The following is a 27,516-nucleotide window of genomic DNA, read 5'->3' as shown; positions in this document are numbered from 1 at the left end:
CAGACATTATTAAGATCTGGAGGTGAAGCAGGTTTTCCTCTTGCCTCTATAGGTTTGTTCTCCCAGCATGCCTTTCTGGCTGAAAGGAAAATTGAGGCAGGAACTGGACTGTGTCCAATCTCTATTGATTTTTGGCCCTCACTGCTCTGTGTCCTAGTATTGGTGCAAATGCACAGTGTGGGAATGTCTAGAAACAAATGGACTCCTTCATTGGTTGTGACAGCTGTGCGGGATTTGACGGACAGGAACTAATTTTTCCATCATACGCAAATAAAAACAAAAGAAGGAGAGCGAGTAAGTGGCTTAATAGAGGCAGGTGTTGAGCAAACCCTATAAATGCAAATATCAGTTAGGCTGTTTCATTTCCATCATGATAGATTATTTCTATTTCTACCGAAAAATATGTTATATTCAGAATATAGAACTTAGTGTTTAGACTTTTTAGCACTTTACATGATTGCTTTTTGTTATATAACAAAAAAATGAAATACAGTAATGATGTCTGCTTTTTATAAAAATCTATTTCTTTAATTATATCTATCTGCCCTTCAGTAATATAGAGGTTCAAAAATGTATTTGTCTGTTATCGACTAGACTACTGCAATTTTCAGACCTTGATACAGCCGAGATCTTCAACAGGGGGTCCGGCACCCCTAGGGGGTCCCCAGAGTTGCTGCAGTGGGTACGCTAAATTATTGTTAACTTTTTGAAAGTTTCCAAAAAAATGAAAATATCTTAATATGAATCCAACATATTATTTGCAACATTATTAGCAAATATAAATCAGCTTCGCAATTTGTGAAACCCTCCCATTGATGATATGTGTTGGGGACCAAGAAGCTGGTTAAACAGTGATTTGGCTCAGATTGAGCTGAAGACAAGACAAAGGATCTTGGCCTACATGTGAATCCCAAAGCCAGTTTCACCAAACTCCTACAAGCCGCCACTTCGCAAAATGGAGAATGTGTATTCAACACGAGGACGGCAAGGCAGACTGGTGGTGAGACAAAGAACTGCTTCACACCTGTTATAAGGTTGCACTTTTCCCATTGGCTGTCGGGTCTTTGAATGCACCAACCCGCCACTAGGAAGCGGAGGAAGGATAAAAGCTGTCGGTGCATGTGTTTCTTCGCTTTCACGGTAACCCCGGTTGCTGACAGGAAGCACTAGCTAGCCAGCATCACCTCGCTGGTTGAGTTTTGAGCAGGGACAATTTTATATCGGCCTGATATACAAAGGGGATCCGAGGAAATACTGGCCGCGTATTCCTTCATCTGCAGCGGGTTTAATCAGCCTGGATTCAAGAAAAGGACGGAATTCTGTTTTGTCGACCTGGATCACGTATCGTCTCCTGCTCGGGACGAAACGGATTGTTAAACTCTGGCAAGAGATTTAACTGACAAACAACGCACACCGTAAGGCTGTACACAGTTCTGGGCAGATGTTAGAACTAGTGCGTTTTGGTTTGTTATTAATGAGCAAAGGGTTCGCTACCGCTTGTGCCATTAATGTGATCTGATTGTAATCATGTATTGGCCATATCTGGTTACTAATCTGTTTCTGTGAATGTATCAATAGATCACGACACGATACCGTTGATTATGTTGTGTTAAGTAGCTTGGTATAACTGTAATCGCTACCTGCTAAATCACTCCTTTCAGGTGTTTAGTTACTGTCTGCGAGAAAATCGCGAAAATCAGCTGTTAGCCACTGGAGTGGTTATAGTGACGTTTTCCTCAGCAAAACAAAAGTCTCAGAGTCTGTCCTAACTACACGTTAGCCCAGACCTGAGTGGCTGAGGGGGACTGGGTCATTATCGATAACTAAGATCAGAGTGCCTCTTTTCTTTACTCTTCTTCTCTTTCTTATTTTACTAACACACAGACAACACAGGCTAGCCGCGTAGCTCCCGAGCTAACGCTGTAGTTTAGCCACGTGGAATCGCTAATATCTAATAGCTAATGGTACCGGAGGACCAGGCGAGCGGGCCACGGCTTTTTACAGCGTGTAGCCCGTTGAGCGGCTGTAGCCAACAAGCAGTGAGTAATTTTAAGCCAAGAGAGGGGGGCTGTAAATCGGCCACATGACAGAAGATGCCTGGCTGATGGTTGCTCTTTCCGCCTTGTCCACCTCCTCTTCAGTCCCTTCATGCAGGCTGAAACACCATGGCTTCTTGGAAGTTGTAGCAAAAGTGGTGAAACTGTTCAGAACCACTGCATGTGGTGATCTGTCAGCTAGCATGTTCAGAAATTGCAGCTGCTGTGAAGTAGAGGCTATTGGGATTGGGGCTTTTCTTTTCGTTTTTACCCCTGCTGATGTAAAAAGTTGCAGGCACAATGTTTTTTACACAAATCTTCATGGGACCTTATTAAACCCCATCTTAACACAAGCCTCCAACTTAAAAAGAATAGCAGCCCCATGGGAACAGGACTCACCCAGACTGAAAAAACAAACATGAACAGTAGTTATGGAAATACAACGTAGGAAACATATCAAGCTTAATATCATAGGCACTCGAGATAGGCTACAACACTTACCCTGCCATGCAGTCACTTATTACAGTCCCGTTCCCAGGTCTGATGGGGCTTTTCAATAACCCTCCAAGATGGCTTCACATCACAACTAAATAAACAAATGTCACTCACTGGGATTTTGTGATGCAACACCACTCCCACAAAGCCACTGGTGAAGAAATTGTGAGCCTCCAGGGACCTGTAATTCTTCATGTTGCTCTGCGAGCAGATTCCTGTGTAATATAACACGTTGACAAATATAAGCATTTATACCACTGAGTAACGTCGCTGCTACAGTCAAAACTGTAACAGTTGCATGGAATAGATAATGAATTAGCATGTGAAATGTATGAATAATTCATTTATTAACATGCTAAGACATACTAGTATTTAATATCATAGCTTTTACGAACCTGGCATAACCATAGACTGCTTGATGACCATGGAATAACGTTACTGATCATACAGTCAGATTGAAAAAATCTAAGATAACGTTAACTAACGGTCAACGTAAGCTGTCTTTTACCTGGAGACTCAATCAGGTAACAGAAAATGTCTGGAAAGGACCATTCCGTTGGGTTGTATGTCCAGTCAATTATGTTGTACAGACAATCCGACCCAGTAAGGCTCAGTTTTTTATTGTAGCTTTCTCTGAGTAGGCAATACTGGGTTAACGCTATGTTATCTGTTCAGGGGGAAAGGATTGTTTTCCCCCACGGCGACTCCGCCCCAAGCCACGCCCCCAGCTATAATGAGTCACAGACTAAGTGTATCCCTGGAACATTACAGTGAGCATGTGTATACAGAACTGCGAACTGTGAATATTAGTCGCCAATATATAGGCAACTTCATTGCAACAAACATACAAAAGACAGCGCAACTTTTATTGCACTTTTTTACAAAAGCTCCCGTGAAATCCAAAAATCAAAAAAAAGGGCCGCGAAATCCTGGAGGAACTGCCCTTGTGTGTTTTTTCATGTGTTATGGTGCGCATTCACCAGTGTTTTTTGTTGTTGTTGTAGTGTGCGTAGGCTACTCCTGATTTTGTCAGTCATGTCATCTCTTATATGCTGTGTCTCTATGATCCTATCCTGTCCTATTCATGGTAGCCTACTCGTGAACATTGCGCTGTCATCACGTGCTGTAGTAGGAGGGCCCGCCTAGATAATCCTCCATAGGGGCCCGGTGTTGGCTTGTTACGCCACTGGCTTCACGCTAGAAAAATCAAAGACAAAAAACACACACAAACTATTAAAAAAACAAGTGACATCACATAAATTAAAATACAATATAAAGAAGGCAAAATATGCACAATGTAGCTGTACTGAATTCTCACAAGGATTGTCGTCTGAGAACAAACTGTGTTCTTACCTTATCAGTAAAAACAGATGGCCAGTCAGCAGTCTAATGAAGCTCAGCGCAAATTCTTTCAGGAAGACGTCATTACCCCAATCACTACTCTTTCTTAAATCAAATCAGCTGTTCAAGAAGTGACGTGTCAGTTAAACCAATCAGACTCAGCCACGAGATTCAAGGGCCAATCACAGCCTTACAACTCTGCTTTAAATCTGTTCTCTTCTTGTGCTGTCAGCTGTCATTTCAGGCAAAGCGCTCGACTTTTGTCTGTCGGACGGCTTCATAGATCACTTTCCCTCTCTGTTTGGTGTGTTCATTTTGGTGATCGCTATGTCGGATTCCGAGCCTGCTATCACGTGGCTTCTCTGTGCCCTATGCTGCTGTTTCGCCAGGTCCCCGGCCCCTCCTCTGTCTCCTCGTTCCCTCCCGACGCTGCTGCGCAGGGCCGCCAGGTCATTATGCCTAACCAAACTCCCATTTGCAATAACTTTAATGACAATGTTTGTACCTTCCCCAATTGCATCTTTCTTCACGTCTGCAGCTTCTGCCGCGATGCCCACGCCCGGTCAGTCTGCCCTCGCCGTTCGCCTCTGCCCCGGTCTGCCCGGCGGCCGCCTCGCCGCGGCTCAAAGACATTTTGACTGTTCCCCCATCCACTCCATTAAAACTGTGTGCATTGGCATATGAACTGTCTTTGCATCCTGATTCGGTGTTTGTTGATCACCTTCTCACTGGGCTTTCCCAAGGTTTTTGGGTGGGCGTGCTTACAGCGGTAACAACTGTTTCTTTCGTGGCTAAAAATCTCCTTTCCACCACTTCCGATCCCAACACAGTCTCTCGGTTGTTCGCATCGGAGGTGGCTAAGGGCTACGTCATTGGGCCGTTCAGTTCTCCTCCGTTTTCCCTGTTTCGCGTCTATCCGATCGGCGTTGCTACTAGGAAGTATTCTGGCAAGAAGCGATTGATCTTCGATTTGTCCGTGCCGCATAACGGGCCTGTTCCCAGCATTAACAGTCTCATCCCACTAGCCCCCTTTTCTCTGCACTATGCCACCGTCGATAATGCCATCAACATGGTTAAACTGGCTGGGGTGGGTGCTTGGCTTTCCAAGGCGGACATCACCGACGCTTTTAAAATCGTGCCCATCCATCCTTCCCAATGGCCTCTTTTTGGAGTTAAGTGAGACTCAAACTTCTATTTCTGTGTGCGCCTGACCTTTGGGTGCAAGAGCAGCCCTTGCATTTTTAATCACGTGTCGGAGGCACTTTGCTGGAACCTGCTTAACAGGGTGAGGGTGCCTTCGGTGCTTCATTTGCTGGACGATTTTTGCTAATCGACCCCCCTCACGATAGCTCAGGGTCGTCTCTGGGGAAGCTGCGGAGCTGCTTTCGTTCCCTGGGCGTTCCTTTGTCTGACGAAAAAACTTTAGGTCCTGCCACGCGCCTGGAGTTTCTCGGGATTACCCTCGACTCCATCGACATGCAAGCGTCTCTCCCGCTCGACAAATTACAGCGCATTCGCGAGATCGCTGCGTCTTTGTCAACCGCCATTTCCATAACCAAACGCCAGTTGCTTTCCCTTTTGGGCCACCTAAACTTCGCCATGCGTGTTATCCCTCAGGGGCGTTCGTTCATATCCCGGTTATTGGATACGGCATCTTCAGTTTCCCAACTGCAGGATCTCGTATCCCTCGATGACGGCTGCCATTCCGATTTGCGTTTTTGGGCTCACCTTCTCGAACATTGGAATGGTGTTTCGTTTTTTTTTACGATGATTTGGTGCATTCTTCTGACTCCATGCTGTTCTTCACAGACGCTGCCCCTTCTGCCGGGTTCGGTGGATTTTTTCAGGGGCAGTGGTTTGCAGGTCACTGGCCTCCCACCTTCTCCCGGCTCGATTCGTCGGCCTTGCATGAGATTTACCCCATCGCCGTAGCTTGCCGCGTCTGGGGCCATCAATGGCAGCGCAAACGTATCTCCATTTTGTGCGATAATCGAGCGGTCGTCGACATCTTAAATAGGGGGTGCTCTTCATGTAGTGCAATTATGCCATTTGTGAGAAGCATCACCTGGTCTGCCGTCATGCACAATTTTCTCATCACTGCCCATCATGTTCCCGGTCATTCTAATGGTGTGGCTGATGCTCTGTCTCGTTTTCATTTTCAGGCCTTTTGGCGCCTGTGCCCTACCGCCAGCCCCTTCACTGTCACTCTGCCTTCTCTCCAAGAGCTGGTGCTGTATTGAACCTATCGCCCCTTTATCATTATCTAGATTCCTCTAGGGAGTATATGAGAAAAGGCTTGGCTGCGTCTACTTTGAAAACCTATGATTTTGCTTGGCATACCTTCTGTTTCTTTTGTGTTTGTATTTCTGTTCCTCTTAAACACGTTCTTACAAGCAGCATTTGTGCATTCATTTGTTATTGTACTGACACTTGCACATTTAAGTTGCAGTATACTCAAGGTTTGCTCGCCGGCGTTCAGTTTCACATCCGCTGTTACGACCCGTCGTTTCCGAGCATTTTTTCTAATCAGGCTGTTAAATTGCTGCTGAAAGGCATTTCCAAGTCCCATCCTTCTCCCCCCGATCCGAGGCAGCCTATCACTCTCGGTATTTTGCACGCTATGGTCTCGGTTCTTCGGGTGGGGGTGGTTTCTCCCTACGTTGACTCCTTACTGGAGTCCATGTTTTTGCTGGCTTTTTATGCCTTTCTCAGATGCGGCAAATTTACTACCCCTTCTAAATCTTTTAACCCTGATAGTGATGTCACTTTTTCTGATTTGGCTTTTTATCCTGGTCATTAGCGCTTATCTCTCAAACATTCTAAACGCGGTGGCGCTTGCTCGGTCCTCGTCGCCCGCACTGATACTTGTTTTTGTCCCTTCAAATCCATGCTAAACTATTTACTGTTGCGGCCTCGCACTGGCTCCTTAGCGCCTCTGTTCCTCGTCCCCGGGGATTTCCCCTGTCGAGAGCTTGGTTTGGGCTTCATCTAAAGCTCGTTCTCCTTAGAGCTAATATTTCCCCTCAGCATTATTCGGACCATTCGTTTAGGATCGGGGCTGCGACGACGGCAGCTAACGGGGCATATCTTGTGCTTCCCTGCAACTGCTGGGTCGCTGGTCATCTGCTGCTTACTCCTCATACATTCGTCCTGATGTCGACGACCTTCTCACCATCCAAAGATCATTGAAGCCTTGATTCTGTTGAGCATGCATATAACTTGTGGTGGTGTGTTTTCATGTCTCTGTTATTGTGTCTCATTTAGGATGTTGTCCTGCTTGTGTCACATTTATTCTTTGCATGTTGTGGTTCATGGCCTGCATTGAACTGCCGGTCATCGTGCCGTGGTTCTTCAGACTGGTTAGGGTTTTACTTTGTTTGGAAAGTAAAGTAAAGTATCGCCATTCCGGTCTCCGCGCCGAGGTTAATAAAATCAGTTAGGCTAGGGCTTTATTTGGTTTTGGCAAGTATTGCATTCCGGCCACATACCAAGGTTACTAAACATACTTGGGACTTTATTTTGCTTGTTGCTGGCCTGAATTGCCACCCCGGCAGGTATGCCGTGATTCGTCCTGCTGGTGCAAGGCGTGGTGAAGTTAATTCCTGGTAGGGCTCAGGGTTTCGTATCGCTTATGTTTGAGAAATTGCTAGAAATGTGTTTTCAATGTTTAGTCAGTCGATCATTACTTATTTCTGTTGCACGTTTCTTTGTTACATATTTTCTTGTTTTCATATTTACCTCTGAACAAGGTGGTGTTGTTGTTGTAGGTGCCCAGTTACGTACCACTCGAGTAGGTCCTCAGTCTTGGTCCTGCTGTTGTCTGATAGGAGTGATTCCCCTCCATATACCAGGCCCTCGCGGTGCACGGGCCTGACTTGCCTCTCTGGCGGGCATGCCGTGCTTGTCTTGCCGTACCGGCAGATATGCCTGCCTGTGCTGCGTCCCAGGGGAGATGCCGTCGGTATGGTGGCCTGAGTTGCCGATGCCGCCTGGTGTTGCCGATGCCGGCCTGAATTGCCGATGCTGGCTGGTGCGGCCGATGCCGGCTGGTGCTGCTGATGCCAGCTGGTGTTGCCGATGCCGGCTGGTGTTGCCGATGCCGGCCTGTCTCGCCGATGCCGGCTGGTGCGGCCGATGCTGGCTGGTGTTACCGATGACTGACTTCCAAGATGTATTTTGCCTGCTGTATTAGGGATGGATCATTGCATTTGTTTTCTACTTCCAGATCCATGGAGGTGCTGTGTAATGCCCACCAGAATTGCCGATGCCGGCTGGTGTTGCCAATGCCGGCCTGAATTGCCGATGCCGGTTGGTGCGGCCGATGCCGGCCTGTCTTGCCGATGCCGGCTGGTGTGGCCGATGCCGGCCAGTGTGGCTGGTGCGGTCAATGTCCGCTTGAGTGGGCGATGCCGGCCCGAATTGCCGCATGTCATGCCTCAGTTTTTGCCTTTCTATGTTACTCCGTGCCTGTGCTGCGGGAATTATTTGCTTCCGTTTTGGGGGTGTATCACTTAACCGATATTTTTATTTTCAGATCAGTTGCTGCAAGAGGTATGTATTAAAATGTCTATGCTAGTTTATATGTAGCCTATACCTTTAAGAATGCATGTTACAGTCTACATATTAAATGTTTTATATTTATAATCTATAATTCCCGTCACATTTTTTGGGGGTTATGTTCCTATTCCCTACCCCTTTAAGAAGATTATTTCGATGGAGTCCAATCTCCAAAAGACTTTGTACATTCAATATCATACTGTTGTAAAATAAATATCTTTGCATATCTGCAAACGACGTCTCTCCTGATTGAATTGGTGCAGCCTTTTGTGATACGTTGCTGGGAAGTGGTGAGGTGGAGGGGACAGGTGCACTTGATGCTGCATCACAGGGCTTGTCTGAGGTGGAGAACATGATGCTGCAGGTGGCTCAGGATTTGCAGAGGTGTTATTAAAATATTTCAAAAGTGCATCTGAAGAGAGAAATATATGTGACCATTGAGTGTTACATTATGTTTAAGGTGAACTATTCTATACCAGTTTTAGGTTCATACTTGTATTTTGTGTTTGTACTAGGACTTTAATGTTCAAAAAACACTATTTTTCTCATATTGCCCATGGCTGGTGCTCCTGTATTCACACTCTGTATGAGACACCGTTTCACTGTTTGCAGCCGGAGACGGACTGTATTGGAGTATATAGCAGGACTTTGTACCATGAAAAATCACCAATAAAGGCTTCTAAACCAAATACCCCACGTGTTTCAGTAGTAATGTGACCCGAAATTGGGGAGAAATTACTAACATTGAACGCCAAGATTACAGCTATCTGGCGTTAGCATGCAGCAACTTAAATTTTATTTTATTAGCATTTTTTTGGGTCATTTTCGGGCTTTATTTTTGACAAGACAGGTAAAGACATGAAAGGGGAGAGAGAGGGGGAATGACATGCAGCAAAGGGCCGCAGGTCGGAGCCAAACCCGGGCCCGCTGCATCGAGGAGTAAACCTCTGTATATGGGTGCCTGCTCTACCAACTGAGCTATCCAGGCGCTCTGCATGCAGTTACTTAATATTTAGCAGTAGGCTAACATTAGATTGTAATGGAACGAAGCAGCACTTTCTACCGTCACAAATTGCAGATAGGCTTCTGAACCAAATACTATGCAATTAGACAGGTCCCAGCAGTAATGCAACCCATAATTGGAGAGAAATAAACAACATTGGCCGCCAAGATTACAGGTTTCCCTAGTGTTAGCACGCAGCTACTATAACTAGCAGTGGGCTGTAAAAGAATAGCACCTACATATACAGTCAGAAATTACAGATAAAGGCTTTAAACCACATACTACATAAACGGAAATGTTTACCTCATTATTTGATGTTTTGGCCATGTTTGACATGAAAATCCGACATTATAACATTGTAGATATGACAAACAAAGTATGGAAAAGCATAGCATGTCACCTTTAATAAAAAAACTGCTGATGGTGAACCCCAGCCAATAATATCACCTAAGCTAACAGGGGCTTTGGGACCCCTAGGGGGTCCTCAGAGTTACTGCAGGGGGGCCCCAAGTTATTGTTAAGTATTTTCAAAAAATTATTTTGAAATAATAATAATAAAAAAATATTTCATTCCTAATATGAATCCAAAATATTATTAGCAAATATAAATCGGCCTATTTGTGATTTATTTTTTAAATTGATAATAATTTTACTGGCCTTTAGGTAAGGTAGTCACTAAGGTAGCCATCCACAGATGCAGTTATTCCTAAGCATTCACTGCATTAAAAGATCATTCATAAAATAATTATTTTAATAGCTTGTATTCTATGCACTAAACATGTAAGTAACTTTAGGCCGCCCTACACTTTATTGTAGGCCTAGTTTACTATGCAACTTAATTTTATACAATATTAGTAGTGGGGGTCCCTGCTCCGTCTCTCTTTTAGTTAAAGGGTTCTTGGCTTAAAAAAGTTAAAGACCCCTGGCCTATAACATTCTAAACACAAACAGCGACAGTGATTACACCTAGCATTCATGCACAAAACATGTCTCACATGATGCATGATGCTGTTCGCTATGTAAGACTAATCTATAATAAAAATGCAACGGCCTACAACTATTAAAACAGGATGGAAACTAATAGTACTTTAACTGACTATTACAAGCAGGGCTAATAGACTTAGATATCAATAAATATGACTGTGCACACTTAAAATGAAAAGTGAAGAAAACATTTCTTAAAAACTAGCTGTAGGTTTTTCCAACTTTCCATAATGACTGTGTGGTGGGAGTAACTGACATTTTGTTAAATTAGTGAATGTTATCGTCCCAAGTAAGCTAACAACACTGTTTGCGTCAACAGTAACTATGCAATAGATAAACTAACAATATTAATTCATCATATATTACCTCTGCCGTTTTCCTGTTTTTCCTTGAGCACATTATTCATCCTTCTTCATCCAGGAATGTTGTGTGGACTAGCCAGACCCTCCTTTCCAGCCCCACGGTGGAGGAAGTTCTGGCAAAGAGAGACTAGGTGTCACGTTGATGGTTAGGGTGTCTCTTACTACTTCAGATACCTCGCCCATCCCCCACTATCAGGTAAGTCTGCAGCGGGGGGGCATGTTGGGGCCCGGGTGATGCTGCGCTTGGGAGTTACCCAGAACATAGAGCCTAATACAGGCTAAATAGTGATGTTGTTGTGAATGGTGCCCTCAGCCCTATGCCCAGGACCTGTGATTAGTAAACAACAGAGGAGCAGAATCATTTGTGATTCTAGTCTCTGGTCTCAGGACCCCCCCTGTGTAAATCTGTATACATATGTTTTTATTTTCTGGTTTTAGAATGATTACTACATTGTGTTGTTTTGCTATGTTCTATTGTAATAGTGTTTTTGGCTCATTTATACTTATCTTCACAGCTTGTGAAGCATTACTATAAGTTATGGTTTAATCCTGCTACATAAACAAGGTTTTACTGTGTATTTTATAGAATTGTTTAAGATTGAGCTTGAAAATGTATTCTTGACCTTGGAAATAGTTTGACAGAAAACAAATCTCAAGGACTACTTATTAGCTTTTTTATGCTTTCAAGGGCATCTTGCAGTCTTTATCAGCAGATGGCAAACTCATTTTTTGGAAAATTGTTCAGGTTTCATAATGTCAGTCCTTGAACCTTACTGGCTCATGGACTAACGTATTTATTGTTTGTTTTCTGTCATTAATATCAATGTTTTGTTATTGTTGTTGTCTGGTTTCTCTATAAAAACACAGCTCCATCTCAATGAGGCTACATGATTAAACAAAGAATAAATGATAATAACATGTAATTGAGTATACCCTGACATTGTGTCACAAAATCCCCCAGCCTCTCTGTGCACAGCAGCCTGTTTGTGTGCAGAAACATCATTTCAATGGGCCGCATGTTTTTGCTTGAGCACATTATTCATCCTTTCAAAATGCAATCATGCTTGAACATCCAAAACAAAACTATTAGGCTGTTCAGCAGCTAGGACTGTGCTGAAGGTTCTGTTCAGTTTTTATATCCAGATATTATGTGGATGCTCATGGTATTATGAAACAAACTGAAAGAACAGGATAATAAGCATGATAGAGTAGATCCTAATAAATGTGATTATAAATTAGTTGTAGGGGGGTGTTACCTAGTCACAGCAAAAAGAAAACATTTCCCAAGGCCCACACTCACCAAAGGGCCCCATTAAAGGAAATACTTCAGATTTTTTGAAGTGGGGTTGTATCAGGTGTAGTTGTAGATGGCGGTCTGCACGCCCTCAGTTTGGAGAAGCAGACAAGAGTACCAAGACAAAAGCTAAGCAATGTACTCCTGTGGACAGAGGGCAGCAGCTAAACATATTTGGTTTCATGGTTTAGGCACTAAAACTTCCTGCCATCTTGTCTCTCCTGCTCTGTCTGTCTGAGTTTTTGTGCCCTGCCTGTGTGTCTGTTACATTATTGTAGGCAAATCTTACGTTGCTTGTTAATGCCTCAGCTATGTTGCATGTCCACCAAAATGTATATCTATGCTGTCGTGCCCTGCTTGTTATCTGAGACCTGTACTATGAAGGAAGATTTGGCGTAACCAAGGTAACGTCAGGTTCAACCCAGGGTTTGGTGTATCACGACGGTGGATCACTTGTTACCGCGTTAAATCGCCGTGGTAACCTATGCTGAACACCTAACCCGGTCGGGAGCAGGTTATGTTGGAGATAAGAGATCAACCGGTGTTAAAGCACCGCCTACTGACCAATCAATACTAGAGAGAGAGAGAGAGAGAGAGAGAGAGAGAGAGAGAGAGAGAGAGAGAGAGAGAGAGAGAGAGAGAGAGAGAGAGAGAGAGAGATGCGCTCATAAAAGTTCAAACATTTAGAGACAGACAACCTTGATAACATTCCCTGATTGGTATTTTTATGAAAGATATAGATTTTCAACGGAGGGAATTATGTAAAGGTTATTTGTCGGCTTGTTGAGATGTGTGTTGCCAATGCCACACATTAGTTTGAAATATGTTTTTATATTTGTTATTTGCTCTCAGGATGGCTTCCCACTGCCAGGGTTGCAACTGAAATAAAAGGCTAAAGCAACGACAGTTTAAGGAAAGCACAAGCGTAATTATGGTCAGATCTTGGTCCTGACTGATGGGAAAGTGATATTGATTGATTGTGAGCAACTCTATTGCGTTTTGCCTGTAAAACTGTGTCTGTGTTCTTCATATTTATGTAGAATTATAGTTTGCTCTTCTCATGTAAAATATGCGGCTCTGGTAGATGTTTGTGATTGGTCGTGCTTTGCAAACCCCGCCTCTTTTATGTGAACGTGTGCGTTGCTGGATTAGGAAACCCTGATGGTTGACTGAACTAGTTGTTAACCAGAGTCGTGACACAGCTGATGTAGGACCGCGGTTGTTAGGTTTCACATGAATAATATCACTGATGATGTTATTGTGTGTCTGAAGAAGAAGCAAAGCTCGGACCCCCCCTCGGCCAGCAGTCCCACTCCTGCATCTTCCATTCTGATTTAAAATGGCATCAGTTTAATGCTGTACTGGTGGAACTCTCAATGGTTACAGAGCACTCTATAGTAGGTTTTTTTTTACTGCCATATGGTTTTACTTATCTTCTGCTGCAATGTGTAATACTTCAATTATATATATATATTTAAAAAAGTGACGCCGTTAAAATGGGTTTGCGTCGCCGTTAATAACGCATTTAACTGACAGCACAGTCAAACCCTTTATATATATATATATATATATATATATATATATATATATATATATATATATATATATATATATATATATATATATATATATATATATAAGGGTTTGACTGCTTTTTATTGCTTTTTTAATTGGTTTCATTGGTTTGACTTTTTAAACATTGCCTTTTTAAATTGTATGTTAATATATGAATGGTTGTGATGGCTAAGTATGTCTGGAGATGAATGTTGCTACAATGCAGCAATGCTGAAAGAAATGTTTCCCCAAGGAGGCAATAAAGTGTTATATATTATATCTTAATTCTGGGTCAGTTACTAAAGTAACATGTGAACCGTTTCTCTCTGACTTCTCCCCTCCTGCTGAGCTTGAAGAGCAGAGCTGTGTGACATGCCATCTCATTTCCATAAGTTAAAGTTAAAACCATAAGTACAACCCTGCCATAGAAGGAAAGTGAAGGGAAACAAAGTAAGCAGAGCTGAGGTCGCACAGTGAGCTGCCTGAAGGAAGAGCCAGGTGTAAGAAAACCGCTTGCTGGATGAGCAATTTTCAGCCGCTGTAGTGTGTGCAGGACAGGAGGGTGGAATAGTTCCAGCATGGAAGCCAATCTTAAATAGGATCTTCATCAATCAGATGAAATGCTTTGGTGAGCCAAGGGTTTCTGTGACTCGCCATGAGAGCAGAGAGATATGTATCAAAGGAGAATTGATATCCACCCTGCTCTCTCCTCCTGTGACAGACTCATCACACACCAGGCATCAGAGTCATATGGATCTGTCACAGGGCTCTACTCCATGCAGCTCCAACACACACTAACAAAACACACACTTAAAACATTTGACTATAACGACTTCTTAAAGAATCCAATCTGGACAGTCTTTGATAGAGTAGATATATGTATTAGGGGTCCAAGCACTAAGGGTGGTTTTGCTTGGATTTTGTATTACAAAAGTCAACCGTGGAAGGGCGGGGACAGGGGACCGGGTGCAGTTCAATGGTTTTATTTTATTATCATTATTTTTATTAGGTATTTATAAACACAAGCAACAGTGTTCAAAAACAACAGGCAAGGGGAAGTCCAAAAATCTGATCGGATGGTAGATGGCCCTCATACTCTGCTTCTGACTGGCTAGTAGTGCTTACCTAGGTACTGAGCATGTGCGACTCCCAACAAAGATGCAACAGAAGTGAGATGTCTCACTCTATCGCTAAAACAGAGAGCTCAACACACAGGGTGAAAAGAGGAGCTGCAGCAATGTGCAGTACAACAAAAATATGGTGTTTTCTGTAAACCTATTCTGATATAACCTCTAAATTATAAACCTGAAAATGAGCATAATATGAGCACTTTAAAACATGGCTGTCCAATAACTATAACTGCAAAAATGATTCTGTCAGATGTGACGTGTGTTTGATGTGACACATGTCATTGTTGCTGCCGCTCCATCTCTGCTGCCTGCCTCCACCCACCCAGACCTCTCAGGTGGTCTGGGACAGGTCTACTTGTTGTCCCCAGAGTCAGAACTAAACAGGGGGAAGCAGCATTCAGTTTTTATGCTCCACATATCTGGAACAAACTCCCAGAAACCTGTAGGTCCGCTGCAACTCTCAGTTCTTTTGAATCTAAGCTAAAGACCTATCTTTTTGATGTTGCTTTTCTTTAAATAATCTATTTTATTAACTTTAATTTCTTATACTGCACTGTAACTTTTATTCTTATACTGCACTATCAATTTTATTCTTGTCTTTTAATGTTTTTAATTTGTTTATTATTGTTTTTTAATTGTTTTCTAACTGCTCTTTAATGTTTTATGTAAAGCACTTTGAATTGCCCTGTTGCTGAAATGTGCTATATAAATAAAGCTGCCTTGCCTTGCCTTGCCTCCATGTTATGTCTTGTATGTGCTTTCAATGTGGCCTCTTGACTAATCTCCTTTCCCTTGTCTCCTTTGTATTGGCTTTACTGCATGGACTGCTTTAATGCCTTTGCCATCATCTGTGCTTGCTTGTTTGTATGTCTTAATCCTTTTTGCTTAGGCCTGCTGTCATTATAGATGTTATGTAATTTTTATTTAACCATTGTATTTTAGAATGCCTATTGTCAGCTGGCCGAGGACTACAGCTGGAAATTAGCCCTAGAGGCTAAAGCTGCTGCTTTTACTGTACAGTTAATTAAGGGGGGCTGTCCACGACCTTATAAACTAATAAACTAAACTCAACTAAAAAGTCAGAATTAAAAATTGTTTCACAATGGGGTTTGTTCTAGCCAGCCATTGTTAGCAATACCAGTTGATAACAACACATTAGGCTGTATTTTGTTTGTTTTTTGTATTTACGTGGGACAGTTGTGTGTGTACGACTGGTTTAATGAGACCCAAATGAGACAGAAGTCCTTATAAACTGTATATTACTACAGCTTTCACTACTGTTGATGCACGGAGCAACCATGTTGGATTTTGAGGTTGTCTATGGTCGGTATACTGGCCTCACTGAGTATAGAGCTACGGAGCTATCCAGCAAGTTTACAACCACCAGGCTAAGACGAACAAAGGACGTTGATGAAAGAAATCTTCATTCCTTTTCTCCTTTCCAACAAAAAACGAAACCTTTCACATTGCCTTCTCCCGTGTGTCTGCTCGGTAAACAGGAAGTAAGCGGTTAACTCACCCGAACGTACATTTCAATACTCGTTGTGATCAATAGATGGCGCTCTAGCACAGCAAATGATACGTGAACGCTGTGTAAAAGAACAGACGTGAAATATAGGTCTGCTCAGACCATGATAGTCGGAGTTGGTGAGGTTGTTCGAGTTGGAAATCTGACTTCAAGGGGCGTTCCAGTTGACATTTCGACGGCCCAGTTCAAATGGAGCCTTAGGGCTTTTTTTGTGTTATCCTGACTTTTCCTTTTATGTAAGCACTTTCTGAGTGGGTGTCTTTAAAAAAAAAGGACATTTTTAAAATTAATCAATCATAAAAAATTGACCACAATTGTTTTTTCTTGAGTAGCATAAAGGGACTACAAGTCACATTTTGTTGTGCAACCCTGTGTTGTAGAATGGCAAATAAACCTTGTAACCTTGTGTGTGAGGTAAGATCTGAGGTCATGAGCATATTTTTTGTATGATTTCTAAGTGGGCATCAGAAATACTGATATCCTCAGAAAGTTTAAGTCTCGCTGAAGCATCTGTGTGATCTGTGACTTTGATCATCACTAAGGGTTAAATCTATGTGTTCACATGCAGCTACATTTTATGGTAAAGGCCACACCATTTCCAAAACTTTTTGCAATTTTGCTAAATATGTGAAACATTCAAAAACTTGCTTAGACCACCAGTATACCAGCTTTCAAATCTATTTTTTGAATTTTACTTCACTGTTTTCCTATTGGAAGGCTTGACCTGAACTTATTTTAATGGAAAATTTGAATTCTATCTAAGTTTTCATCACCACAGTACATTTATTGTTATTACCCTTGGTTTCAGTGGAGAGTGTTAGTGTCCCATAGTCTAAGTGTGGAGCTAACTAGGGGCATAAATCATAGAGTAATTGGAATGCTGCAAATATGTGAAATGATTCAGTGGGAAATTTCTAAGGTGATTACACTCAACGAGTTCAAAGCACTTATCTCAGAACCATTAAAACAGCCATTACAGCTCCGCAAATGACACCTTAAGGTGTTGAAAAAAAGCACAAGAGGAAAAGACTAGAGAATGGGTGAAAGTGTGTGGAGGAGTATTTGTGTGAGTGCATGTACTGTGGAGCATGGTGGGCGTTGGGTGGTGGATCAGAGAAGGCACTGAACAACATGTTTAAAGCTTTAGTGTGTAACTTTTTGATATTAATGAACGTCCGTTACATTCAAGCCATTGCCAAATGAGTTGCTACAAAGCTATTTAAGACTATCAGCTCCACACAACTCTCTCTGGATTTCTCAGTAGGACTATCTTCAGAAGACTGTGTCGTCTGGTGACTTTCCTGTGCAGAAACTCGAGTGAAGATAATGACCTCTTCTGAAGAGTCCATCATGTTGTTTTAATCCTCCGTGTCCTCCTTGGCTACTAGCAACTGCGTGAGGGGGGGGTGGGAGCTGTGAGCGATCACAGAAGGCTTGTATCATGAGGACACGCCGACAGTGTTGTTGTCATTACTTACAATTCCTCATGAGGGAGACAGGAACCACACACTATAGCTTTAAAGATGTATTAAATGACTTTGCTTGTTAACTGTCCCAAATGGCCATAAGTGAATTTTTAAAGACTTTTGTTCCAAAACACACTGCAGTGACATCAGCAAAAACCAGTTGTGTAGTTCTACAAGTACGCCTATGTCAACAAAAAATTCCAATGTTAGTCCTACAGTTTATGAATCCTCCTGATATTCTTCTTTGGCATGACTAAAGACTGTCACACGTTTTTAGCAACTCTGCAAGGCAGTGGTACTTTGAGCAAAATGCTAATGGCAGCATGCTAACATGCTCACAATGATAATTTAAACATGCCTATGCTGACGATGAAGGTATGTTTACCATGTTCACTATCTTAGCTTAGTGTGTTAGCATGCTAACATTTGCTAAATATACAGTATAAATACACAGTAAAGCTGAGGCTGACTAAAATGTAATTGGTTTTGCAGGTCATTTTGTCAAGAAAATATTGAACGAACTGAACTTTTGACCTGATGAGGATCACTTTACAATTCATCCTGAAGGCAACATGAATGTCTGTACCTAATTTCATGGCAATCAGTTCCGTTTCCAATGTATTTGTTGAGGTATTTCAGTCTAGACCAAACTAGTGGACCGACCAACCAACCCTACCATCCGTAGTAACACAACAGCACTAAGGAAACCATCAAATATAACAAAGTAATCCAATTCAGAACAAAAATTGTGGCTGTCTAAACATTATTTATTAAACCAAATTATAAAAAAGGATTAGATTGAAAATTCTTAATAAAGCCGCAGGCGGTTTACTACTTCCTGTTTCCATATTTGATCCATTCAACATCTTAGTAATACTATAGGCTATATAAATGTATGTTTTTGACTTTATTTCATTACTTGATTGAGATGTTCTGATGCTTTTGCTAATTTTATATGTGTTTATGATAAACTGTGGTTATATAGAAATACAGTAAATAGGTATAATGTGGTGAATATAATCCACACACAGTAATGCGTGTAGACCATTGACATATATAAAATGGACCAACAGAGCCCGTGTCTCTGGACGGAGACCAGTGAAGGCTATTAGAAGCACTTTTCCGGTGATCACTTGCTTTACTGAGCAGCATCGAACTGAGAGAGACGACGTAAATGTGACGTGAGCAACCTGTCTGAAAGTTGGAAGTCTTCTGCTAGCTGTGCCAAGAGAAATCTCAATCATTCCCAATCTTACAGAGACGGAGAGCGTAGGTATATGTAAGGAGATAACATAGACACAGGCTAATTATTGATCACTAACATGCTAGTTAACATTAGTAATTAAACCTAAACAGCTAATGTAAGTCGAAACTGCCTGTGAGCTTCTCCTGTACTGTACTGTAATTCCTCTACTATGCGACAGTAAGTCACTTGGTTATGACCCAATCGTTAGCCTATTTTTATAAAAGCGTCTGCTACGGAGCCATAACGTGAGCTACAAGGTAATGGAGCCTTTTATACATTGTCGTGTTTCTTTAGAAATAAACAATGGACAAATAGAGTCTTTAAACGCTTCAGATGTAAAGTTAATTGCTGTCAAAGTGACGTCAAAATGAATGGGAGTCAATGGGATGCTAACGGGAGGTGATCTCTTTGTAGCATCAAAATGGCGCCATAGGAGGTTCGAGTTCTGAAGCGAAACTTACCCCCTTGGTGTAGATGCAGCGGCTTGGCACTCTCCCTTACTTAGCAACGATCTATAATATTCTGGTTTTAATGATATTTATCTATTTATTGTATCTTTATCTATTTATTGTTACTGACACTGTCACTTTTTAGCTATTTAAGTAAGTGTGTAGTGATATGCAATGACAATAAGCAATCTATCTATCTATCTATCTATCTATCTAATGTACGTTTTAAAGATTAAAGTGATATATTTAACTGTTCTAAAAAGCAACTACTGATGTCAACAAATTTAACAGTCAAGGGCGTGTGTGTGTGTATCAAGAACTACAGTTTATCTAAAACAAGAACAATTAAAAATCCCAAAACACAAACCACACTTTCTAAATTCAGTCACTAGAGTGAAAAGGGAGAGGTTTCTGATTCTTTTTGGATTTTGTCATTTGTCCCATATTAGGTCTCCTAAGGCATAATCACTCCTGTCACAGCAGATGAAGGGGAGACCATGAAGAATTTCCTCCAGAGTCATCATTGTCATTGTGTGGAGCCTTGTACTTAGCCCTGTCACCTGCAATTAATGTCAATTGGAAAGTGTAACCCGCCTGCCACCAAGTTGAACTCTCTGACAGGCTGTCAGCCGCTGGGCTTTCTCCATCACTTTGCCTCCCTCTGCGGTTCATAAAGGGGAGTCTGAAAGGAGGCACACTGAAATCTGTGTCTTCTATCAAATGAAATGTAATATGTGTTGAGGAGGACTGGAAAAGCTAAATTATATGGTGAGAGTTTAACTAACAACTGAAATGCTTTGGTTTAGTCATTGATGTAAGATTACCAAATTATTCAGGAAGTCGCTCATTGCATGCCTTCTTATTTACATCAAATTGAAACACTGTTGCACGTTCTGCCAACCCGAACAAACTGAATCTTCCCTGCATATGGTCTGGGAGTGTGAACAGGTGCATGAGTTTTGGAATAAAACAACATCAATAATATCTTATGGGATAGGATGTCAAATTCCTACTGACCTGATTGTTTTGTTACTTAATTACAACTCTAAATTACATCTGCTTGGGAGGCAGAAGAAAATTTGGCTAGCCGGCTCAACCGAGAAAATGATAGCTCAGCGCTGGCTCCCCCCCACTCGCTTTGTGTAAAACAGTGGTTGGCGTATTTTCTAGACATAGTTCTGCTCGAGCATTGTTATTCTTGTTCAATTGTGTTTGTATGTTCTGTATGTTTAAAAATATACTTAAAAAAACAATAAAAAATTGATCATAAAAAAAGTGAAACACTGTTAAAGGAACACGCCGACTTATTGGGAATTTAGCTTATTCACCGTAACCCCCAGAGTAAGACAAGTCGATACATATCCTTCTCATCTCCGTGCGTGCTGTAACGCTGCCTGACGGTTCCAGCATTAGCTTAGCCCAGCACAGATCCTGCAGGTAACTGGTTCCAACTAGCCTACTGCTCCAAATTGTTACAAAAGTGACAAAATAACGGCAACATGTTCCTATTTACATGTTGTGATTTGTAGAGTCACAGCTTGTACAAAAAACAACGTAACATGAGACACAGCCATCTTCTAACCCTAAACAAACCGGGAACTATATTCTCAGACAGGCTTGCTGTGAGCATATCACTCCGCCCAAGTACTATATTCTTCCGCCTGAGAATATAGTTCCCGGTTTGTTTACGGTTAGAAGATGTCTGTGTCTCATGTTACGTTGTTTTTTGTAAATAGGAACATGTTGGTGTTATTTTGTCACTTATTGGGAGCAGTAGGATTACTGGAACCATTCACCTGCATGTTCTGTGCCGGCCTGATGCCGCTGTAGCCGTCAGACAGCATTACAGCACGCACGGAGATGAGAAGGGTATGTATCGATTTGTCTAACTCTGGGGGTTACGGTGAATAAGCTAAATTCCCAATAAGTCGGCGTGTTCCTTTAAACCGAATAAGTTCATAATACTCCCCGTTTGATGTAACTGATTACCTAAGAATAATTAAGTAACAATGTTATAAAATATACTTTCAGTTAAACGTACAATATGTAACTTTCTGCCGCTAGGGGTCTCTCAACCAAAACAATGGACGGTAAAACTGGACTTTTGATGACGTTGGGAAGTTGCGTGGAATTATGGGAGTTTTTAGTGTTAAACACCTTTGCTTCCGGTTAGAATGCATCAGTTCACGGACGAGTTTACCCATTCAAGTTTATTCACGTTACGTTTAGTAACGTTTATTCATGTTATTGTAATAAAATAGCTGCAGTTTCCCCAACATAATTACGTTTTTCTTGATTAGATTTTTATTTGTAGCTGACCAGTTAGCTAGTGAGCCAGCAAGCTAACACACAAAATATTTCACATATCAATGTTACCTTTTGGATGGTTTCAACACCGGGGCGGACGGGGTTTGTTGTAACGCTAGCTAGCTAATAAACGAGGCTTAGAGACGGGTGTGGGTGGGGATTGTCGGGGAAATCTCTGCGACAGCGAGCCAGGACGTTCGATGCCTGTTGTGCAGCAGCAGAACATCTCACATCTCATGATCTCCCTTTCACTTTTCAGTAATCTTAACTTTTCATTTTGGTGCTTAACCCACCTTTTGTCGGGTTAATTTAGCTAACCGTTTCGGCACATACCCCGGTAGCGCTACAGAGATGTAGATACCGCTATGGATGGCTGCTGTTGTGACTCGGTGCTGGGTCTGATATACTCTGTTTCCCGACGTTTAATTAAACTGCCGTTAGTGTCGTAAGCACCAGGCACTGGAGATAAGTCCTAGCCGGGGGATGCTGTAATGAAAGTAGCTGGCTGATAGCTGACTGGGGGCTAACGGTAACTAGCTAGCTATATGTCCCGGGGCTGTTGTCAGCTGTCATCCCGACTGAGTCTCTCTGAAAAAGATTCAGTAAAAAAAGCAGTATTATGGTTTAAGTATTTTTTTTCTGTGACAGTGTATGATTTACAATTACTCCTGAACGTATCATCTTGGTGCCAGTGTTCTGACGGAAGTTAGAGTAACTAGACAGTGAAAGGTTATATGATGCCACTGACGGGCGACTAAAGGAAACGTGCCGTGTCTGAAAATAAAATAACAGATTTCTCTGGGTTTGACATTTGGTGGAAACATTTGGGATAGTGTAAGAACACAACTCATAAAAATATATAACATAGGTATGGTCATTTTTAGACATTTTAAAGCAGAAATGTTACATATTGTACCTTTAACTTAATTGATGTTAGTTTTTATCTCTTAACTTCTGATTACTGACTAATGATACTTAAACTATATTCAAATTAAAATTCCATTGACTGGGGTGCCTTGGTAGCTCACCTGGTAGAGCGTGCGTCCATATGCAGAGGCTTGGTCCTCGCCGCAGCAGCCATGGGTTTGGTTCCGATCTGCGGCCCTTTGCTGCAAGTCGTTCCCCTCTCTCTACCCTATAAAATATAAGCTGTTCTGTCAAATAAAGGCCTATGATGCAAAAAAAAAAGAAAAAAAGAAAAAATGTCCATTGACTGAACCACCAGGCTCTTTAGGGACAATGGGCCTCATTCACCAACCGTTCTTACGAAGAAATGTGTTCTTAAACCCTTCTTACGAACTTTTTACGAAGATTCTGGCATTCACTAATGTTTTCTTAACTTGGATTTGTTCTTAGCTAAGAACAAAATCTCCGAACACTGAAAAGCACTCTTACGCACATTTGAGTGATGACAATTTGCTCCAAATGATTGGTTACTGCATTTTATTCAATTCTACAGTCATTTACAATGATAATATTGTACTGTAATGTATTTCTGATAATTTGTTGAAAAAAAAAATCATATTATGCAAAAAACCACTAACATCAGCAATTAAACTGATTAAATCCTGCGTTATTTGGTGATTGATCGCTATTTATAGGGCCAAAATGCAGTGGTAAAATTTAACAAAGTACAAATTCTTCGTAACTGTACTTAAGTACATTTTTCACGTATCAGGGGTCTCATTTATAAACGTGGCGTACGCACAAAACGGGGCTGAAAATGTGCGTACGCCCCTTCCCACGCAAAGGTTGTGATTTATAAAAAACAAACTTGACGGGAGAATGTGTGGTCCTCCACGCAAACTCTGACCCATGCGTATGCACATTTTGGAGACAAAATAGGAATTGGCGACGCAGATGGTGAGGTGGTGAACTGAAGTCAGACTGCAGAAAGTACATGTGGGAATAACGATTAGGCTACTCTTAATATATTTAAGTATTAATGCCTCACGCACATTTCTTCACACCATATCATGAAGATTTTACTGAGTGATAATTGAGTGATAATTGTTCCATAAACACCTTTAACTCAAATCTTAAATAGAAATGTATTCTTAATATTTAATCGGCACTGTCTCACCGTCACATTGTCCGATACGGAGCGCAGGAGGAGGAGATGGCCCGACTGCATGGAATACAGGATATCATCAAATACCCTACCATTAGATAATGGCAGAACACAGTGTATATAACTAAATATCTGTCTTTAAAACTGTGCATATATCATCAAATGTCAAAGTCTGGAAATACAGCCGTTAAGCTCTCGCGCAATCGTTACGCTCTATGTCCTCGTTATCGAGAGACTTAAGGGACCATGACAATGACTGGCTCATATGCTGATTTAAATTCCCTAATATAGCTGTAATAGTAATATAGCTGCGCTCTTGGATCTATGTACTGAATTGGGTCCATTAGAGAGGGCAACGCGCCGGAACCGTGCCATCCCGGTCCAAATACAGGTCCTCTCCATTCTGGGTGAAACCGGCTGTTTTCAGAGGGAAATGTCAACTTCATCACTAAGGCTTGTTTGGATATAATATATAGTTCTGTTAAATCTTATTATATACGTCTGGTATATTGAAGCTGTCCCCGAGTGCCGTAATACCTGCTGTTTTGGAAGATTTTATTAATAAAGGTAGTCTATAGATCCGGTTTCCCGGACAGGCCGAACAGGCCGAAATTATAATTCAATTGGCAGCAATTCCCGAGCGTCGTTTTGTTTGTTTGTTTTCTCCGCCAGTCGTCATGATTCGGCATGTTTCGGTGTAACGAAGAACAGCTGCCAGGGTCATTAACATACTGATCAGCATTCACGAGGTGCTTTGCATTGACTATTTATGGTTAAAAATGGGCGAGTACAGGGCGGGATAAGAGGTTGATCCACGTACGCACACTTGTAGTGAATCTGTGATTTATAAAGGGAACTTTGCTTACAGGTGTGCGTGCACACGGTTTTATAAATCTGACTTTTTTTCGGCGTACACCAATTTGGGCTTTTGGGCGTACGTACACTTATAGCAAGGATCCTACGCACAGTTTTATAAATGAGACCCCTGTACTTTACTTAAGTAGAATCAATAGTGCATAGCCTACTTTTGACTTTTACTTTGTTACATTTTGCAGCAATTATCTATACTTTCTACTCCACTACATTTCTACAATGTTCCGTTACATTTTCTGATCAATTTCCCCCTGCCAAAACGTCTTCCTGACTGTCACACGTTTGTCTCACCAGTAAAGTTTGGTTGCCGTAGATACTGTAGATATGGGGCACCGCTGATCCAAGCCGGCTCTGGTGCTGCAGAACCCGGGCACAGCGCCACTGACCCTCGGTAATACAACCTCCGGTAAAATGAAAATGAAAACGTTTGTTTTTATTATTCCGGTTTTTAAATCATAGTTCATCTATTTCTCACCACAGCGTCGTTTACTCCTTTGCCAGGCTGCGTAAGATGCGTTCATATCTTATTTATTTGGCTGGACCTCTTCACATCTCCCCATTTGCGCTGCTTCACACACTTTATTTGCTTACTTGCATGGTTAAAGAAAATAAAATACATCCATGAATAAAACCAACCGCATTCTGATTCTAACAACACATTTCCATTTTATGCTGGTTAGGATAGGAACTTTTTTTAAAAGCCAGGCTTTGTTTGTGGTAGTGGACATCTTCTACTTTTACTAAAGTAAATATGTCTCTGGATATTTGTACTTTTATTTAAGTACTGAGATTCAGTACTTCCTCCACCGCGGCTCAGACAATCCCCGAAAACCTGTCTCCCAGGAGGTGCACAGGAAGTGTTGGGAATTTGCGGGGCGTTTTCTTATGCTAATTAGGAACACCTGGCACGCGCTTTCAGTTACGAAGACGTGGGATTCATCAATCCTAATGGTGTAGACACATATAGCCGACGGCCGACCGTTGACAGAAAACCCCGTCGATATGATCAGTCGCGTCCCCGAGGTCCAAAAAACTGCCACAGAACAGACCAAAAAGACGAGAGGAGATGAGATGTAATACATCTCTACAACAGCAGGCGGCGCTAATCTGTAATGTTGCCCAAGAAATGAAAACCGGCAGGTGATTGGACGAACGCGTCACATGGGTTTGTTTTCTCCGGAAATTCAAAGCCAAACTGTCATGGCGGCCATTCAGAATACGATCTCATATTGTACTAAAATAGTTCACTGAAACGTTTTTCTGAGAACATTTTAAGCAAGAAATAGGCCGTGCAGCTGCTGAATCTGTCTTTATTTCAGCTCAACAAAGGTCAGTTTAAAAGATTTTTGTCAGATTTTGAGAGACTCTAGTCACCTCATTCCGCTCGTCATTTCCGGGTGAGTCCCGACTGCCCTGCCGCCGACTGAACATGTCAGGTCGGCCAAAATGAACGGCGACAGCCCCCCAGACGGACAACGGCACGGGACACACCAAACAGATTTGAGTCACTGACCTCGCCAGACTGTCCCACGGCCGATAATCGGCCTGATGTGTCCCGGCCCTAAGAACACAGATGCGAACAAATCTGCTGTTTAAGAACACGTCATGAATCCGACGTAGACTTTTCTTAGGAACCTTCTTAAGAACATATATAAGAGAAAACTTAGGAAGCTATTGGTGAATGAGGCCCACCGTTTCCTCCAAGTCCAATGCATTGGAATCAATTTCAGCATTTTTATTTTGGCAAGCAAACTAAATGGTCAATATAATCACAGCGCAGATGATTACACTATCACATTGTGTCTAAGGAAAGAACGTGCATGTGAGTGAATATTGACGTGCAAATTAGTTTCTATGTCCTGTTTATTGCATCAATGTGCTGTACGACCATCATGCAAATGCATCAATTCGGCTGCAGAGGACAGTACCAACGTTAATCAGCGCTACTCCTGGCAAAAGGGGGATGATTTGTGCAAAAAGAAAGAAAAATACCAAAACCCTTCTATTTAGTTTTTTCATCATTATGACAATATAAGCCTTTGCAGAATAGGTATTTATGAAAAGTCAGGGCAGGAGGGCAACAGCATACAAAATGACAGAATCAATTTTGAATAACAACGTTGAATGGCGTGGGTTATGGCAGTTCTAGTGCTGAACTTTCATGAACTATTCTTTACTCACTAGAGCAGAAGCAGCAGCAGTACCACACTTTGATAAAAAAATTACCCTTGTCGACTGATTAGAGGAATGCACCTGCCTCATTAGATTATGAGGCAGAGAACAAGGATAATATGAATAAAGTAGATCACAAGAACTGTGAAAAGTTTTTGCCATACTTTATCTCTGATCCATGATATTGCTCTGCTAGTTACTACCACCCACAAGCTAATGGCCACATGTGGCTTCATATTATGGGGGAGGTCAGCTAGTCACCCTAAATTACATTTACTCAGGGAAAAAAGGGTCAACATTTTAATATAAAAGTAATAAAAAAAATTATACTCGTACAACAGATAATGCAGAGACACCGGAGTACTGCTGGTTTATTATTAATAGGTTCTTAATTTGATAATTTTGGAACATGGTGATCACCACAACAAAGTCCGATGGGAAAATAAACACCAGCAATCAGACAATTCAACAGGTTGTAAACTATCAGCACTTTATTTGGAGGTTCAACTTTTCAAAAATAATTTAAAAAGATCTAAGATCAAAATATAAAATTAGAGTGGCTTTGTATACTGTGACCAAGAGAGAAACTACAGAATTGTTATAAATAGTCAATACACTGTGTATACTGTGAGCTGCGTGGACATATGG

General features: G+C 41.8%; 1 pseudogene; it reads left to right on the top strand.

Annotated features, from left to right (window-relative positions):
- Positions 1–955: 955 nt before the first annotated feature.
- LOC114567803 (uncharacterized) lies at positions 956–6,112 on the top strand (annotated as a pseudogene).
- Positions 6,113–27,516: the final 21,404 nt, after the last annotated feature.

This window comes from Perca flavescens, chromosome 14, assembly GCF_004354835.1.
Source record: "Perca flavescens isolate YP-PL-M2 chromosome 14, PFLA_1.0, whole genome shotgun sequence".
Taxonomy (NCBI): Eukaryota; Metazoa; Chordata; class Actinopteri; order Perciformes; family Percidae; genus Perca; species Perca flavescens.
Note: the sequence above shows the minus strand (reverse complement) of the source record. Positions and strands in the feature narration are given on the sequence as shown.